The 17,482-nt window shown below is 47.3% G+C and overlaps 1 protein-coding gene across 1 annotated transcript in view; it reads left to right on the top strand.

Moving 5' to 3' along the window:
* TENM4 (teneurin transmembrane protein 4) overlaps positions 1–17,482 on the top strand; it is a 758,990-nt gene that overhangs the window by 141,111 nt on the left and 600,397 nt on the right. The window contains exon 2 of the mRNA XM_055091504.1: positions 10,290–10,345. The gene's annotated coding sequence lies outside the window, so the exon portion shown is untranslated. The remainder of the gene's footprint in view (positions 1–10,289; positions 10,346–17,482) is intronic.

Genomic DNA, 17,482 nt, shown 5'->3' on the forward strand with positions numbered 1-17,482 from the left:
AAAGCCAGCAGCAGAGCTGGAAGAAACAGCCTGTGTAAATGCTCTGAAGCAGGCCACACAGTGTGGTGTTTGAGGACATGAAATGGGCGGGGCGGGGGGTGTGGTCAGAGGCAGCAGAGCTACTACAGCAGGAGCCAGGCTCTCTGGGCCCTGGAGCCAGGGAAGGGCTCGCATCTCCATGAGCGCGGGATGCTGGGAGACCGGTTGGGAGGCCATTGCAGAAGCTCAGGTGAGAGCTGGCTGTGGCCTGGACTTGGGTAGTGGAGGCGGAGGTGGTGAGAAGTGGGTAGGACAGGGAGAGTGAGAACCAGCGGGGTTTGATGAGGGGTTAATATGGGGGTGAAACAAAGGGGAGGGAGAGGTATTGAGAGGCGGCCTAGGTTTCCAACGTGTGCTGGTGGAGAGTGCATCACTCACTGAGATGGGCCAGCCGAAGAGGCCCCTTTGGAAGTAGAGACTGCGCCGTGGACGTGTTGAGTTTGAACATGGCAGGTGGGGCTGAGCACTGAGATGTGTGCGTCTCGTTCCCGCTCTGTACAGCTAAGGCAAATCGCTTTGCCTCTCTGAGCCTCCATTCCCTCAACTATGAGACCCGGGAAGTAAAGCCTGCTTTATAGAGTGGTTGTTAAGGTTATTAGAAACACATCATGAAGCACCTCACAAGTTGTAAGCCGGCAGTGACCATAGGCAGTCACTGGTAGCAGTTGATTTTAATTAAACATATATGCTCAGAAATCTTACAAGATCCTATTACGAAGAGGCACATATGGTTCCTTTTCTCCCTTATGAAATACGATTTGGAGTCCGTGACAACGGTGGTCATGATGGTGGTGATGATGATGATCCTGTCTCCTCGGCCATTTGAAGCCAAGGTATCGGGCATCTGTCCCCCTCATTTAGGGGGCTGGTGTTGTTCAGAGGAAGGATCACTGGGCTCAGGTTCAAATATTTAGCGCTGTTCCTGCCTCAGCAGCCTCGGGCGTCATGTCATCTCTCTCAACCTTAGTTTCTTCCCATGTAAAAGGGGGACGCTGACAATATGTACCTCCCAGGATGGTTATAACATTCAAACCAAATGACTTGTGTGGAGTTAATGGAATGCACGTTGCCAGATGCAGAGTGGTGCTTAATAAAAGTTACTGCTTTTGCTCTTCCTTACGTGACCCTAGTTCTTGTGCCTCGGGGAAGAAAGTAGAAAGTGACATCAGGCCCCTCCCAGCAGGACCTCAGCCCGCCCTGGTCTTTGCCTCCTGTCACCTCCTCTTCTCCCGCTGTGGTTCAGCTCTAGAAAGCAACGCTACTTCCTCCTCACGTGCCCTCCCTCAGCCTGGAATGCTCTTTTCTCACCCTTTGCCTGTCAGATGTCTTCTTTGTCTCCAGGGCCCAGGCAAGTGCCACCTCTTGCGTGGAGCTTTTCTGATGCTGCCAAGGAGGAGTCACGGCTCCATCTCTCTTACCCCCACAGCACTGTCACTCGGCCCTCCCCTGAACACATCCAGTGCTCAGCCTTGGGTTACAGCGCAGACCTGAGTCCTTGACTCTAAACCTCTTGGGCCCATGACCTTGTCTGTTACAACCTCATACGAGCCTCAAAACTGAGCATGGGTCCACACACAAAAATCACCTAATTGGATGGAATTGAATTCATTCGAATGATGGAGCCTGGGGCAGCAGCCCCGTCACCCTGTCAGTGGCTCCAGGCAAGGGCTGTGAGACAGCCCTGTAGCCGAGCAGGTGCTGTCCCAGCCACATCAGAAAGGAACAGGTTGTTTTAGGCAGATGGTTTTGTAGTTCATGCCAACTGACAACTGATGCCAGTTGAAGTTGACCCTTCTCAGAGCAGCAATGGAGCAGCCGTGCCCACAGCCTCTGGTAGTTGGGTCATTGCAGTCAGGCTGCTGTGAGGAGCCGGGCAGGGGTAACTAGCAGCCTGTTGAACAAAGTTGGGGACCCTTCCCTTGAGCCTGGATCAGCCTCAGCTCCGTGGCTCTCCCTGCCCCAGGCTCACCCCTCCAGTGCAGCCTCACTGCAGGCAGTAATTAGTCTCAAGGACAAACCTGGCCTATGACTGCCCAGCTTAAAATCCTCTGATGGATGAACCTGTTGCCAGAACCTGGCCCAGGAGGCCTTCCGGGCCCTAGCCCTGCACCCTTCATAGGGTCCATGCTGTCAGGGTGTCCACTGTCCCTTCTGCTCACATTTCTCAGGACGCGTCTGCATTTCATGCTTCCTGCCATGGACCTTTTTCTTTTGAAAACATTGTGCTCACTTGCAGTCTTGCTTGGAGGCTGCTTTGCCCAGTCCCACTGCGGTAGAACTGACCCCTTCCCGGCTGGATCTCCCTGTGGATCACAGACTGCCGCATCCTACCTGTAACACTGTGTGCCTTTTAGTGCAGGGAGCACGTCACATGGACCATCATTAGTAGTGGACTTTATTTTTTTATTTTTATTTTTGGCTGTGCCACGTGGCTTGTGGGATCCTAGTTCACCGACCAGGGCTCGAACCCGGGCTCTCAGCAGTGAAAGCTCGGAGTCCTAACCACTGGACCACCAGGAAATTCCAGTAGTGGACTTTATAGAGCAATGCGTGCTGTTCGGGACTGACATGCAGGCCCCAGCTAAGTGTTTGAGAAATGCCATTCCTTAGAATTCTTACAACAACCCTGGAAGGTTGGGATAAGGATCTCCCTTTGCAGATGAGGAAGGTGAGGCTCAGAGAGGTTAATTAACTTTCTCTGTGTCACACAGCTCATCTGAGTCAGAGCTGGGATTCGAACATGGGTCAGGTCCCTGCTTTCTCCGTTTTCCTAGCCACCAGTTCCAGTTTGGGTCTGACACACAGAGGAAGCAGCCAGCAATTGCTTGCTGATGAAAGGGTGAGCATGAGGCTGCTGGGTGGAAAAGTTGATGTGTCAAGGAGAGCTGACTTCCTTGGTTTTTAAAAATTAGAAAGGCTCTCTCCCATGGTTCTGCGGGCGTGGTTGAAAAGAAGTGATCATGTCACGTAACATTTTAGATTGTTATTGGACTATCCACATTTTTAGGCAAATAATAAAAGCATCATTATCTCTGCTCTACAACATGGAAAACTATGTCACTCTGGAAGCAACTTCATGTCATGTCCCCAGCTGAGAGCAGCTGAGGTGAGGGTGCCCAGAGGAGGACACAGCTGGTTTTTGGAAGGCCAGTTAAGGGTTTTATTCTTGACCCTGCCAGGCCATGGTGGGTTGTTAGGTTGTATAGGCCAAGGCCCCATGGCTAGAGTCCAATTTTCTCTCCCGAATTGCTTCATGCCTTAAGTGCTTCCCTTTTGTGATTTCCCACCAAAAAATGAAATCTAACCAAGAGGGAGTGAAGAAGGACAGAAACTTTGAAATAGCCAGAAGAAAGCTAAAGTGAGCATGTTTTGAGGCTCTAATAAGCAGCAGAAGTCCAGGAAAAAAAAAAAAATCAATGCACAGGGCTTCCCTGGTGGCACAGTGGTTGAGAATCCGCCTGCCAATGCAGGGGACACAGGTTCGATCCCTGGTGTGGGAAGATCCCACATGCTGCGGAACAACTAAGCCCCATGCGTCACAGCTACTGAGCCTGTGTGCCGCAACTACTGAAGCCCGCGTGCCTACAGCCTGTGCTCCGCAACAAGAGAAGCCACCGCCATGAGAAGCCCACGCGCCGCAATGAAGAGTAGCCCCCACTCGCCGCAACTGGAGAAACCCTGCGTGCAGCAGAGAAGATCCAACAGAGGCAAAATTAAAAAAAAAAAAAAATCCATGCACAACCATGATGAGGTTGAAAATGACAGACCACGGTCCTCTGGGGAGAGCTCCTCCTCGCTCAGACCTCTGGCAGCAACACGATCAGCTTAGCTTGGATCAACAGCCTCCACATCTGAAGAGGAGATACTTAAAGCTCAAGAAGCATCTCTGAGCTGAGGGTCAATGGGACCTCATGACCAGGAGCAGCAAGGACTCCCAGAAAGGTGATGTGACCCTGAGCCTTCTCCAGCCTTGCTTGGCTGAATCACTGGTGTCATTCCCCTTGCAGGTCCTGACCCACTCAGGCCTAGAGTCCATCTGGATGTAGTAGGAAACTCAGGGGAAAACCCCAGCCCTCCTAGTCGGTAGGGCCTGGAAGTTCAGTGCGCTTTTTCCAGCCAGAGCTCCTAGGGCTAACTGTGGACACCCATGGTCCTTTGCCATCCCCACTGTAGTGGCCCAGCACACGGCACTGGGCTTCTGCCCCGGTTTCCTCTTCTTGTCCGTGGTTCCAGCCTGGGACTGGCTGACTCTTCTGAAGCTCAGTGAGCTTGGCTGCCGGCCCAAAACCCCATCTTTGTCAGCACAGGTGTCTGGGGACCTATATGAGTGGGCAGGCACCCATCGTTAAAAAAAAATGAATAGTTATTAACAACTAAGAATTCTGGTAATTCATTAAAGAACAATTGTTATGGTTAATAATCTAGTGGTTTAGAGCCTAACTTCCAGGCCAAACTGCCTGGGTTCAAAATCCTGGCTCCACCCTTCATTGTATGACTTTGGGCAATTTTATTAGCCTCTTAATACTGAAGTTTCTGTCTATTAAATAAGAAAAATAATAGTTCCTACTTCACAGCGTTGTTTATGAGGATTAAATGAGTTAATATTGTAAAGTGTTTAGGACAATGCCTAGCACTTGATAAGTACTACACTGTTAACTAAAATTACAATAGTAGAAGTGATAATAATATTCACCAAAAATTTGTTGAGCCTTTGCTAGGTGCTAGGCACACGAGCATTGCAGCAACCCAAAATGTGGGTCCTTTTACTATCCCTGCATTTCAGATAAAAACACAGAGGCCTGGGAAGGTTAAGGATACAGCCAAGGTCACCCAGCTGGGAGGGAATAGAGCCAGAGGTCAAAGCCGGGCTCTGATTCCAGAGCCAATGTTTCTGAACAACATTTAACAAGGACTTACTGAGCCCCAGTAGGTGTCCCAATCATTCTTCTTTGGATCTTTAGATGGAGAAGGACACTTCAGATAGAGGGATGGTCATAGGAAAGGAATCTTAGAGCAGCAACTAGAGGAGTGGCCAGATGGGGCTTCAGACATTGGTGGGACTGAGACTGTGGCATCTTGGTCTTGTCTTCCCAACTGAAACACAGTCTCCCCCAGGGCAGGAGACAAGCTTTTCTTCTTCTTCTGTACCTCCCTTAGAATGGATGGACATCTGAGCCCTCCACAACAGACCCCAGCAAATCCTTGATCTACAGCTACCCCACCCAGGAAATCAGTGGCTAGAGTTGACCAGAGTGAGTCCATCCACACCTTACATGCAACTGATCATTATACCCAATGTTGTGCTCTGTGATTAACTTGAGAAGAGTGCAAATTAAGACAAGGAAATGGTGCCTCCACACCCTGGCCTGATCTCAGACTTCCATTACAGAGATCCTATAGGAAAGGGAAGAGCGGGTACAGTTTCACTAAGTTCAGTGCACGGAATGCTGAGCTGAGGACAAGGGAGACTTAGGGAGCAGGGCAAGAGATGTAGCTACAGGAGAGCCAAGGCTCTCTGACCTGTAATTCACTTTTTTTGGTTTTTAATTCAGAAAGTAACCTAAGAGGAAGTCCTCATAAATGTAGGTATTGATCTATAGAGGGAAAAACCATCAAGTCAATTGTGCTAGATAATGCAAATTTATTTTTAAATGTTAGACAGTAGAAAAGGCAGTGCATTAGACATAATTACTATGTAATTTGACTTGAAATGAAATCCATTTAAGAGACATGCATTGAATGTGGGCAAAACGGCAAAACACAAGGTAGAGAAGAAAAAAGGGAGCTACAGAAAGGCCCAAGCTATGGACCTTGCTTCCACATCCTTTCCACCCCAGTGATGTTGTGGTTGCCAAAGCCAAGGCTTCAAATTGTTTACATGGAGAGAGATGAGACAGTCCTTCATGACTGGGCTTAATTCAACCAGAGACTGTGCCCTTAAAAACAGGCCTGGTTTTTCACATCGTCTGCTTTCTGTATGAAAACCCACATTACTTTATTCATAAAACCTAGAGTTGATCGCTTGGCCCTTGGAGCAGACAGGTTATTTGATTTTATTTTAACTTAAGAAAGAAAGTAATGCAGTAAGTATTTGTTGAGTGCCTACGCTGTGCTAGGTACCAGGCTGAGTTCTTAGTGGATGGTGCTGGGAAGAGTCCCTATCCTCACGGAGCCTGCAGTGTGGTACTCACTGAACAAACCGTGCCAGACAGTACTTAATTACAGCTGTGAGATGTGCCACAAAGGAAATCTCCAGTAAATAGCCAGAGGAGCTCACTTAGTCTGGGGCTTCAGGGCTTCTCTGAGGGGATGGTGTTTAAGCCCAGAGAGAGGCAAGGATGAGTTTGGATTAGGCAGCAAAGGGGAGAGCAAACAACTCTCCAGGCAGAGGAACAGCATGTCCAGGGCCTTGAGTTGGGAAGAAGAGGACCTTAAAGGAAGCCGGCATGCTAAGAGCAGAAACTGGAGGCAGATGGATGCATTGACAAACCAAGCAGTGCAGAGACTGGGTCCTAGAAGCAGCCTCTCAAGGCACAAGGGCACATTATAGAGTTCGGACTTTTTTTTTTTTTTTTTTTTTGCGGTACGCGGGCCTCTCACTGTTGTGGCCTCTCCCATTGCGGAGCACAGGCTCCGGACGCACAGGCTCAGTGGCCCTGGCTCACGGGCCCAGCCCCTCCGCGGCATGTGGAATCTTCCCGGACCGGGGCACAAAGTCGTGTCCCCTGCATCGGCAGGCGGACCCTCAACCACTGCGCCACCAGGGAAGCCCTGGAGTTTGGATTTGATCTTCAAAGGAATAGAAAGCTGTCAAAGGGTTTTAGGCAGGGGGGATGATTCCATTTGTATATATATATATTTTTAAATCCCTCTAGCTTCTGGGTGGAGAGAAGTGGAGTAGAGGATGTGGGGAGACCAGTTAGGAGTCCAGATGAGAGATGGTGGTGGCCTGGTGAGAGTGGAGGCACTGGAGAGGAAGAAAAATGAACCGATTAAGGTCTGTTTAGGAAGTAGGACAGATAGGACCTACTGGTGACTGGTTGGCTGTGGTTAGTGAGGCACAGGGTGGTGTCAAGGCCGCCCTCTAAGCTTCTGGTGGGGCAGCTAGTAGGTGGTGCTGCCATTTACTGTGATTGAATGTGCTAAAAGAAAGCTAAAAAAAATAATAATAACATTCAAGGCAAAACACTAGGAAACTCTTATGTAACAAACAAGAAAGAGACTACCACCAACCAAGAAATGGGGAAAGGACAGCAAACTTGCACTTCCCAAAAGCAGAAGTGCAAATGGCCAAGAAACAGAAAAAGATGTTCAACAGTTGCAGATTAAAATAACTAGACTCCCTTTACCTAATGGCTAATAGCTAACACTGTTGTGAGGAATTGGCAACCCCATATACTGCTGGTGGAAATTGAAAGTGATATGGTCTTGTGTGTGTTGGGGGGGGTAGTGGCAATTATAATCTTTTTTAAATGTTAAAAAATATATTCTAAGTACTTAACCAACAGCCACACAAAGATATACGTGCAAAGATATTAGAGTGTTTACACCAGTGAAAAATTGAAAACAACCCAAATGTCCATCTGTAGGGAATTAATTACACATCTATGTAACCGTTTAAAAAGTAGATTAATATTAGTGTGTACAGTATGGTTCCATTTTGTAAAGTATCTGGTTGTGTATGTATGTGAATGTCTGTGTATGTGGGTATGTATACAAAGAGGTTTAGAAGGAAATCTATCTAAAATCACATTGCTAGTGGTAGGTGAATTTTTATTGTATTTGAGTAAATAGTTCGAAAAAATGATACTTTAAAAGATGAGAAGACAATAACTGCAATGTAACAGAGATTGTAATTAAAGTGTTACTGTGAGGAAACCCAAGGAAGGGAGTGACTAATTCTCACTCGGTTGGCGCGAGCAGGCGTCACGAAAGAGGTGTCATTGGACCGAGAATGAATAATCAGGGATAGGTTTGTTTTCCTGTTTCTGCACAGCTTTGTAGCTCATATTCAAGAGAAAAAGGGAACTCCACAGATAGAAAGACTGATCGGGTTCTGCAGACCTTTCAGTCTGTTTGCTCCCTGGTCATAAAACATTCATGGCAATTAATTTTAAACCAGATGACAGGAAATGGAAACTTAAAGCTCTAGAAGGACTCAACAACAGCTTTGAAGAGTGTCCAATATAGTCACTGTGCCACTGTCTCCCCCCTCCCCTGACTCGGTTGGATCTTACACTCATTTGCAGTAGCAATGGCATTCCTAGATATTATGTTATCAGCTCTATTTCCTTGGTTACTATCTTGGATCTTTGAATAAGGAGTCGCTTTCACTTCACATTTCCTAAACTTGTTTTTAGAAATTATGCATCTGCCTACCAAAGTGTCCTTTGGGGAATTTAAATATGCATTGATAGATATAGTGACTTTGTGGAAAAACTGGTGACCTAACAGAACGAGATGACTCTACCTTGATTTGCAAACAGAACTTAACTGGTGGCCTTATGACATGGAATTGAAAATTTGGGGTCTGAGGAAGGCCAGAGGGGAAACCTAATACACTCACAGAGCACAGGGTCAGAAGTAGGCCAGTGGGGGTTCCAGTCCCAGGTCCTTCAGTTACCAGCTGTGTGACCTCTGGCAACTTTCCTGACACATAATAAGCATCAGGTGTTCTTGCAGTTTCAGCTTTGAAATAGGACAGACTTAGATTCCAAGGTCTGGCTGCAGCAAAGTGAGGGAACTTAAACCAGCTTTTCCAAGGTAAAGCATGGGCACTGCTAGGAGGAGGGTAGAAATGGATGAGCATTTTAAATTTCAAACGTCATTTATTTTAATGAGTATTGGAAAAAGTATATAACTAGCACATCAAACCTATGACTTCATAGATGTTTTTACAAAAAAATGATTGTGATTAAAACTTCCTTTAAATAGCAACCATTTTGCAATTATAAAATCCATGTTAGTTGAAAGGCAGTCTTCCATTGGGCTATAGAGAAAAGAGGAAGAAATAATGAACTGCAGAAACTTTTTAAAAACTTTTATTGGAGTATAGTTGATTTACCATGTTGTGTTAGTTTCTGCTGTACAGCAAAGTGAATCAGTTATACATATACAAATGACCTTTTCCCATATAGGTCATTACAGAGTATTGAGTAGAGTTCCCTGTGCTCTACAGTAGGTCCTTATTAGTTATCTATTTTATATATAGTAGTGTGAGAAACGTTTTTAAAAAATCCATTAAAATTAGAGTTAAGTAAAATATGTGAATTGATTTGGAAAAATTAGTAAATGGTAATAGCAGTGAGACACTGATACGGCGAAAATCGTGAAAGTGGTACCAACATGACTGCAATGGACATTGGTTAGATGGCCAAACCTCACTGAGTTACCATTCTCTCGCCCGTAACCTCTCCCAAGGTGGTTATGAGGATCATGAGATAATATCCATAGATATTATCGGCTCAATAGCTGTCACATAGTAGGGACTCGAATCTATGTTTCCTTCCTTTTTCCTTAGCCTCACCTTTCGAAGTTGAAAGTGATCTCTGAGATTGGCCAGGCCAGTTTCCTCACTTTCCAGATGAGGTAACGGAACCCTGATTGGGGAAAGACCAGCGGAGGGCTCCTAAAGTCATGTGCCTCTCACTCCACTGGGCTCGGGTGTGCACAGTGCCCGGCAGAGACTTGACCACGGGCCTGAAAGGTCTTGGGGAAACTGACAAAAGGCGTGGGGATGAAAATGAGTTAATTACACAGGCAACAGTCATGGGGGTGTGGAGGGGGTAGTCGTGATCTGAGGGGTACTTTCCAGTGTAGTACATCTTCATAGCTCCTACTCTGCAAAGTGGTAAACTCTATGTAGAGAAGGAAAGAAATTGGAAAAATACCCCCAAATGTCAGAAGTGAGTATGTTGATGTAGTAGCATTTTTCTTTGCTCTGTGTCTCCTGGTAATTAATGATTGCTTGCATTTTGACATCTATGAAAAATAAAGTTGCCAAAATGATTGGAAAGCTGAATTTTCTGTACTGAGAGATGGGTGCCGTTGGTGCCCTTCTTGGCATGTAACTATTTTAATTGTCATGCTTCATTTTTGAAGTAATTCTCTTCCAGCCCCTAATCATTAGCAACTTCCCCAGTTACATGGGATCATAAGCGGTTGGTAGCCAATATTGGGTATAAAACTTACGACGTCTTTTAGTCCAGTGGTCTCAAGGGATTAATTGTGATCGTCTTCTTGTTTTGCAGATGGAAAAACTGAGAATCAGAGAGGGCTAGTGATCTCTCGGACACTTGGTCAGTAGGTAAGTGATAATGCTGAAAGTGAGCCTAAAATAAGATCTATGTCTAGTCTCTGTGATTCAGTCTCTGAAGCCCCATCTCCCCAATCTTGCGATTTTTCTGATTTGCGCAATTGAAGTCAGGAAATAAGATGAGTTGGTCAGAGGCGTCTGGGTATTATTTGCACGTGTGGTTTCTGTTTGTTCCCACTGTTGAGTTGGAATGTTTAACAGGTGGGTTTGTGAAGGCCTCTTAAGCAAACCGGGCCCGTGCTGTGGCTAATGGGATATCACTGCCCTGTCTTCAACAGATCCAAGAGTTTGGTTCATCTAGAACAGACAGCCCTGGACTACGGCTGTCAGGAGATCTGGGTTCCTGTCCCACAGTGAGCTGCTCTGTGACCTTGAACAAACCACTTAGCTCAGGGATTCACTCATTTTTCATTCTTTCTTTCAAACTGTTTTCCCCCAGAATGTGTGGTGCTGGCCTCTGTGCCAGGCACTGAGGATAACAAGATAAACACAACATAAGCTTTGCCCGGGAGGCACTCACAGCCCAATTTATGAGCTCCTCCATTTCCTCATTACTGTCTCATCATGAGAATTTCTAACATCTGCTTTGGAGTTTACAATCTCTAGGGCATTTTGTGATCTTCCCCGAAACTCCATAAGATGGAAAGAAGTTGTTATTACCATTTTGCAGAGGAGAAAACTATGGCTTAGAGGGTTGCTCAGGCCATTGAGTGAGTAAGGGTTAGAGCTGCCCTTGAAACCCTTGAGCTAGATTTACTAGCTCCTAAGCATTTGTTTTTGATAACAGCCCACTGTTCCGCTGACGGTTTTGGCATTTGAACAGGCGTTTTTATACCCTGCCCCTTAGCAGTGAGTAAAATGTTGGGCACATCAGCACCCAGAGGAAACCCACGCTGGTGCAGAGATACTTTTCTGTAAGGAGTACTTTCCTGTGTCTAACTGATTATTCCAGAAAGCAGTGTCTTCTGTGCCTGAGAGTGCAGGCAGCCCTGGGCTCTGGGTAAGCTGATAACCAGAGGAAAACATGCCGCAGGCCCAGGGCCACCTCCTTCAGGTGGCTGCGATTCAGCATATCAGAGAAAGCCCGCCATGGGCCAGAGGGGCACAGCCCCCCTCTTCTGCAGTGACCCTACTGAACACTGTTGCTTTCCACCAAAGCTTAATGATCCTGGGAACTTCTGCTTTTGCAGAGTTGCCTGGCCTCAGGCAAGACATGGAGAATGATGTGGATTAGAGGCTGTGCTGTTTGTTTGTGGGATGACAACTTCTTGAGCAGGAAGCTCTTGGGCTCCCTCAAAGTCTGGGATTTCAAAGAGTGCATGAATCACCGCAGGGACTGGGCCTGGTTTCTCTGTTTTACTGTGCGTGTGTACGTTGTGAATTGTGGCCATCTTTAATGGAGATGATTAGCATGCGTGTGATATCTGGGAGGTGCAGGATTTGTGGGGAATGTGTGTGCCTGGGTGGGGAGTGGGGTTTGTAAGGAACGAGTGTGTGTGTGTGTGTGTGTGTGTGTGTGTGTGTGTGTGTGTGTGTTTAATCTCTAGGAAGCAATTCTCATGAAAAAAAGAAAACACTTAACGGGTATAATTTTTCAACAGGACCCAGAAATGGGCTTTTAATAAGCATCATTAAACTCTTTGATTACAAGGGGAGGCCAGCCATTCTTTCATCCTGGCTTAGATCACACAGCTCTCCCTTGCCCTGTTCTTTGGGGTCAGATAAAAACTCCTCTTCTATTCATATTGGTCTCTCCAAAGCCCTTTCTCCCCTTTCTTGCCCTCCCCAGCCCCTGCCCCTACCCCGTGCTTTCTGATCTCTCTGCTTGGACCTCGACACAGACAGGGCTGGTGTCAGGACTGACAGATGATAGCTGCGGGTACGCCTGGAATCTGAGCGTCCTGTGTCTCACCCTGTCCCAGCAGGAAACTTTAGAGTCTTTGTTTAGGAGGTACTCTGAGCCCAGAGATCCGGGGCTCCTTCCTTTCCCTGAGGGTCACTTACAGCCACTGACACCCAGCAGGGCTGTGTGTGCATGTGTGCAAACCCTTTCCTGCATGGATCGGGTTTCCGCTTGTCTGACACGGGAGGATGAGAAGCTGTGTTGAAAGACAGGTTTTGCTCTGGACTAAAAGCATTCTGCCAGGTCTCCTAAGGAAGCTGGTTCCCAGAGTTATTATCTTTCCTGAGCTGAGAACGAGGTGCTCCGTGACAGGAAACCAGGTAGGCTTAGCAACAGGTTTATCAAGCTGCACTGCAGGAATGTTCATTTGTGTCAACAGGTCTGGGTTTGTGTAATTTTGTTCTCTGTGCACGGGATCAGTTCCGGGGCTGGTGTGTTCTGATTTGCACGGCTCCTTCTCAGCGGTGGAACACTCCGTAGGGTGTGGAGCTCTGCCTGGATCATCCTTGTTCACTCCACAGGACCCAGCCCGGGGGTACCGGGCACAGGGCTGAGTGTGCAGTGTCTGTGGTCTACGTAGAAGCCGCTGTAGCTCCAGGCTGCAGGGTGGTCCTGAGTGGGGGTATTCCTGCCTTGATTAATATACCAGATTCTCATTAGAGTCCTAGCTTGGCCTCTTACTGCACCAACTACTCAATTTCTCTGTGCCTTGGTTGGTCCTGGAGGGTCTGCCCTATTTGGAACATTCTATCTAGTTCTTGCCAGCAGCTCCTTTGTAGGGACCAGCCTCCGGTCCCTATGGATCCAGTTGTTGGTTGGCTTAGAACTGGCTCCAAACCAGACAAGCCACTGAACATTGAAGTCCTGCTATACGTCCTAGGTGGATGTGCTGCCTTGACCTTGAGGCTTACCCAGGCAGTGCTCCAGGGCTGGGGCAACAGCCATCCAGTGTCAGTTCTCCAAACACCCTTAGTCGTTGCTTTAAGGGACATCTCTTTTGTTAAACACCTACTGTGTGCAAGGCACTGTGATATTAGGTATATTTTTTCTAACTTTATACCCATTTTCCAAATGAGATAACTAAGTTTCAAAGAAGTTAACATACCCAAGAGTACCTAAGTTTCTATAAAGCACGTAGCACACAGTGGTGAGCAGAAAATGGTTGTCACCTATTAGTGAGAGTTCTTTTAAAAGTAATTATTTAATAAAGCACTTACCACATGGCATCCTAATTGATGGTTCTTCTGTGGTCCTCTCTCACTGGACTGTGAGGTTCTTGAGGGCAGAAACTGGAAGCCCCAGCCCCTAGCAAGGTACAGGGTTTAGAGCAACTGATCAGTAAATGTTTGAATGATTAACAATATTCATAATGCCTCCCTGTACTGATTGCTGACTATGTGCTGGGCAAAGTGCTAAGTGCTTTATATGTGTATTATTTTGTTTAATTCTTGAAACAACCCTGTGACATAGATACTATTATTACAATAATATTTGTAATAAAGAAAATAGAGGCTTGAAGAGTTTTGAGTAACGTTCCCAGGTTACACAGCTGCTAAGTGGCAAAGTTGGAAGTAGGACCCCGGCTGACTGCTTACCTGTGGTGTCTTGCCTTGCCCCCGTGCTCTGGCCTCCCCCAGATGTCCCAGCATCCCTCACACCACAGCTGATGCCCAGGGCTCCTCCAGTGACTTCCTGTGAAGCTGTCACTCAAATCTAGTGCCTGCCTATCTGGAGCTGTGTGAAGTTTCCATCCAGAAGGGAGAAAGCTGGTGAAGGCTGGGGGGGCCACAGTCACATACGAAAGACAGTATGAAGAACCACTAATAAGATGGACGAGACAAGGGTTTCCTTTCTGGAGAGTAGACCTGATTTATAGGACACAAGTGGGGGTGAAGTCAACATCAAGAGGCACAACCTTTTGAGAACAGTGGTGAAGCATTTCAGTGATGTTTTCTGGGGGCATTTCTTAGGCTTGGCAACTAGGCTGCCACGGACTTGTTGGTGGGTATGGTTGGGCGAGGGAAAAGACCTTGGTGCCTTGCTCTCCAGGGAGGGCCTTCCCTTCTGGTAACTTCCCACAAGACCCCATGGACCAATGACTTATTTCATCACGGGGAGCTTCGTCTTACGCAAGCTGAAGAAATGGTACTCCACCTACGTTGCCGCAAGATAATTGACCCCTTGTGACTTTGTCTGAAGGGGAGCCGGGAGCATATGTGCTTTTAGTGGAAGTTAAGGAGCAGGGAGGAGGATTTGAGCTGGGAAAGAGAGGGACTTGGAATTACTCTGGAGGCTGCCCGGGTGGGACTAGGATTCTGACTAATGACTGCCGACAGGGCCAGGGCCCACTTTGCATGAATCCAGGTATGTTCTGTGTCCCGGGGACTCTAGTGAGGTATGCTGGTGCCCTCATCTAAATGCTACAACAGAACAACTGCTTTGGGAGAGCACACATGAACACTCCTTGGCCAATTGAAAAGCAAGCAGGATGACAACATGATGACACATCAGTTAAAGCCTTCATGGACATGTCTTTGGGTGGCTCAGGGCTTCACTCCTCTGGAGGCTGGCCCTGTGCACCCCAAAAGCAGTGGTGATAGTGGTTCTTGAAGCTGGGCCTCACGGGTATTTCCTTTTTCCCTCATAGCTATGATTTTTAAACCATACACTGCAGAACCCTGGGGGTTTAGTGAAATCCCCTCTGAGACTTCCCCTGGAGATAGGCAGACAGTTCCCTATTGGCTCCTGGACACCTGCCTTGCTCATCCTCTTCTCCTTGTTTGCTCACTGGGCTTCCTTGTTGCCAAGACTGGTGTTCGGCTGGGATGTACTCCATGGCCGCGCTGTTTGTTTACAGCCAACGTTTGCTCTCATTGGCTATTGTGTCTGTTCTGATTGGTTGCTGTCTGTGCCATATCCGTTGTTAAATATTTTGAATTTCACTCCTGCTTGCAAACCTCCCTTTTGTGCAGAGCCAGCTGCATCCCAACGCAGGCACGTTGTGCCAGCGGCAAGCCAGTGAACCACAGGCTGCACAGAACCAAAACAGTTGGCTGTCTTTGAGACGTTCTTGCTGTGCTTCCTCATCCATCCTAGGGCCACAGAGTCACCTGAACGTCACCAGCCCACATGGCCATGTGGGGCTCAGCAATTTGTCTACCATGCCCACCGCCACCAAAGCAGAAGCCCTGGTTATGTTGCCGTGGCAGACCTGGGAGCAGGAGCTGGTCGTTGGTGTTTTCTGTCCCAGCCCCTGGCATGGCTCTAGCAGACAGGTAGCAGGCTCTACTGCCTGCCTGTGGACATGATTCCCAGATTCACTCAGCTGTGCCTTTACGAACAAGCTGCTTTCTCAAATGAGCAGGATATGCCAGCTTTTCTGGCAGAATTCCTTTTGAGCGTTTGTTCTTTCCTTCCCCCTTTTCTTCAAAAAAAAAAGGAAAGGCAAAAGGAAGAGCAGAAGGAATAGCAGAAGAAATGTTAGATAAAAGTGCATGCATTTGAGATTCAGGCAGATCAGCATTTATATCCAGGCTCTGCTCCCCATTAGCTGTTTGACCTTAGGGAAACCATTTAACCTCTCTGTGCCTTTTGTTCAAAAGAAATAATAATAACTGTAAAGAGTTGCTGGGTCTATACAATAATCATACAAATAAGTTGAAGGTGCCATGCCAATGAGAGTCATTAACATATATTGTCCCTCTTTCTGGTGACATTTTCAATCTATAACGATTCCAGAAAGTGAGTCAGTGGCAAATGCTATCTCTTCCAGGGCCAGAGCCTGGGAGGAGAGACTGAAAAATGAGAGGAAAAGAGCCAACCCATCATTTTTAGTTTAGAGAACCTCCAAGCCTAAAGCAGAACCTCCAGCACAGGCAAGAGAGGAAAGAATGGAGAACTGATCTTTGAGTTTCCTTGCAAACAAGGGGAAAAGGGAAAGCTGATAGATTACATGTTCTCATTGGCTAACACTGAGTCTTTGTTGAGGGGTAAGTGAACACAGATGACAAGCTATTAGCTAGACATAGGGAGGTATAGCTTGTGCAGGAATGGCAGATACATGATGTATTAGGTTGGGTTCCTGGGACCAGACTCTGGGACAGAGATTTGTGTGCTGAAAGTTTACGGGGCTTGCCCTCAGGATCAGCCCCTGTCCGGGAGTAAGGGAAGTAAGATTAGATCGAGGGAGGAGTTGAGCAGCAATGTGGTCACAACAGAGGCATCAGCCGATCGCACAGGGAGCTCTGGAGCTGGGATGGTCCTTCAGCTCCCTGCATTGAGTCAAGGGAAGTTGACCTTACTGCCCTCAGCAGCAAGAGCTGGGTACTGCCCCTGGGTAAGGCAGCAGCTCCCTTGGGCTGAGGACCGTTCCTGGAGAGGGACTCCACTGAGAGCTGTCAGCAGCCAGCAGCAACAGTCCCCACAGCTGGGGCACTGAGTGCCTCAGTCCCAAAGGGCTCCTCTGGGCAGCACATCACAGCATCCACTACACATGGCATGCAGGCTGCCTTTCTTTCCTTACATCCTACTGCACACGTCACTAATTGAAACAGCTCTCTTTACCACTGTGTTCAGATGCGGTCTCAGAATTTTTTCAAAAACAATGCTCCAGATAAACATTATCAACCAGATGGAATTGGCTTGTGAGAGGGAACCCACTGGCTCCCTTTGGCCTCTCCATCTGTAGGAGACGTTCACTGATGGTGTAACAATAGGCCTTCAGTGTTATGATTTATGTTTCAACATTGGACAGTTGGAAAACCTTAGACAAGTTCCCTGACATGACTAGTGGAAAATGTGATTTTTAAAAATATATTTCATTATTCCCTTGGACTACATTCCATTTATTTGAGTTGTGGCTTGTTTTTCTTTTCCCCTACTAAACGCAGTTTTCCCCATGATTCATTTCCTTTTCTTCTCCCTCTCTTTTTTTATTTTTATTTTTTTTGCGGTAAGCGGGCCTCTCACTGTTGTGGCCTCTCCCGTTGCGGCTCACAGGCTCTGGACGCGCAGGCTCAGCGGCCATGGCTCACGGGCCCAGCCGCCCCGCGGCATGTGGGATCTTCCCGGACCGGGGCACGAACCCATGTCCACTGACTGCATCGGCAGGAGGACTCTCAACCACTGCGCCACCAGGGAAGCCCCTCCCTCTTTTTAAAAATTTTGTTAAAAATTAATTGACTTTTTACTACGTATTCTCTTGTCATATCATCCATTCTTATTTC

The sequence above is a fragment of the Physeter macrocephalus genome, chromosome 16 (assembly GCF_002837175.3).
Source record: "Physeter macrocephalus isolate SW-GA chromosome 16, ASM283717v5, whole genome shotgun sequence".
NCBI classification, from domain to species: domain Eukaryota; kingdom Metazoa; phylum Chordata; class Mammalia; order Artiodactyla; family Physeteridae; genus Physeter; species Physeter macrocephalus.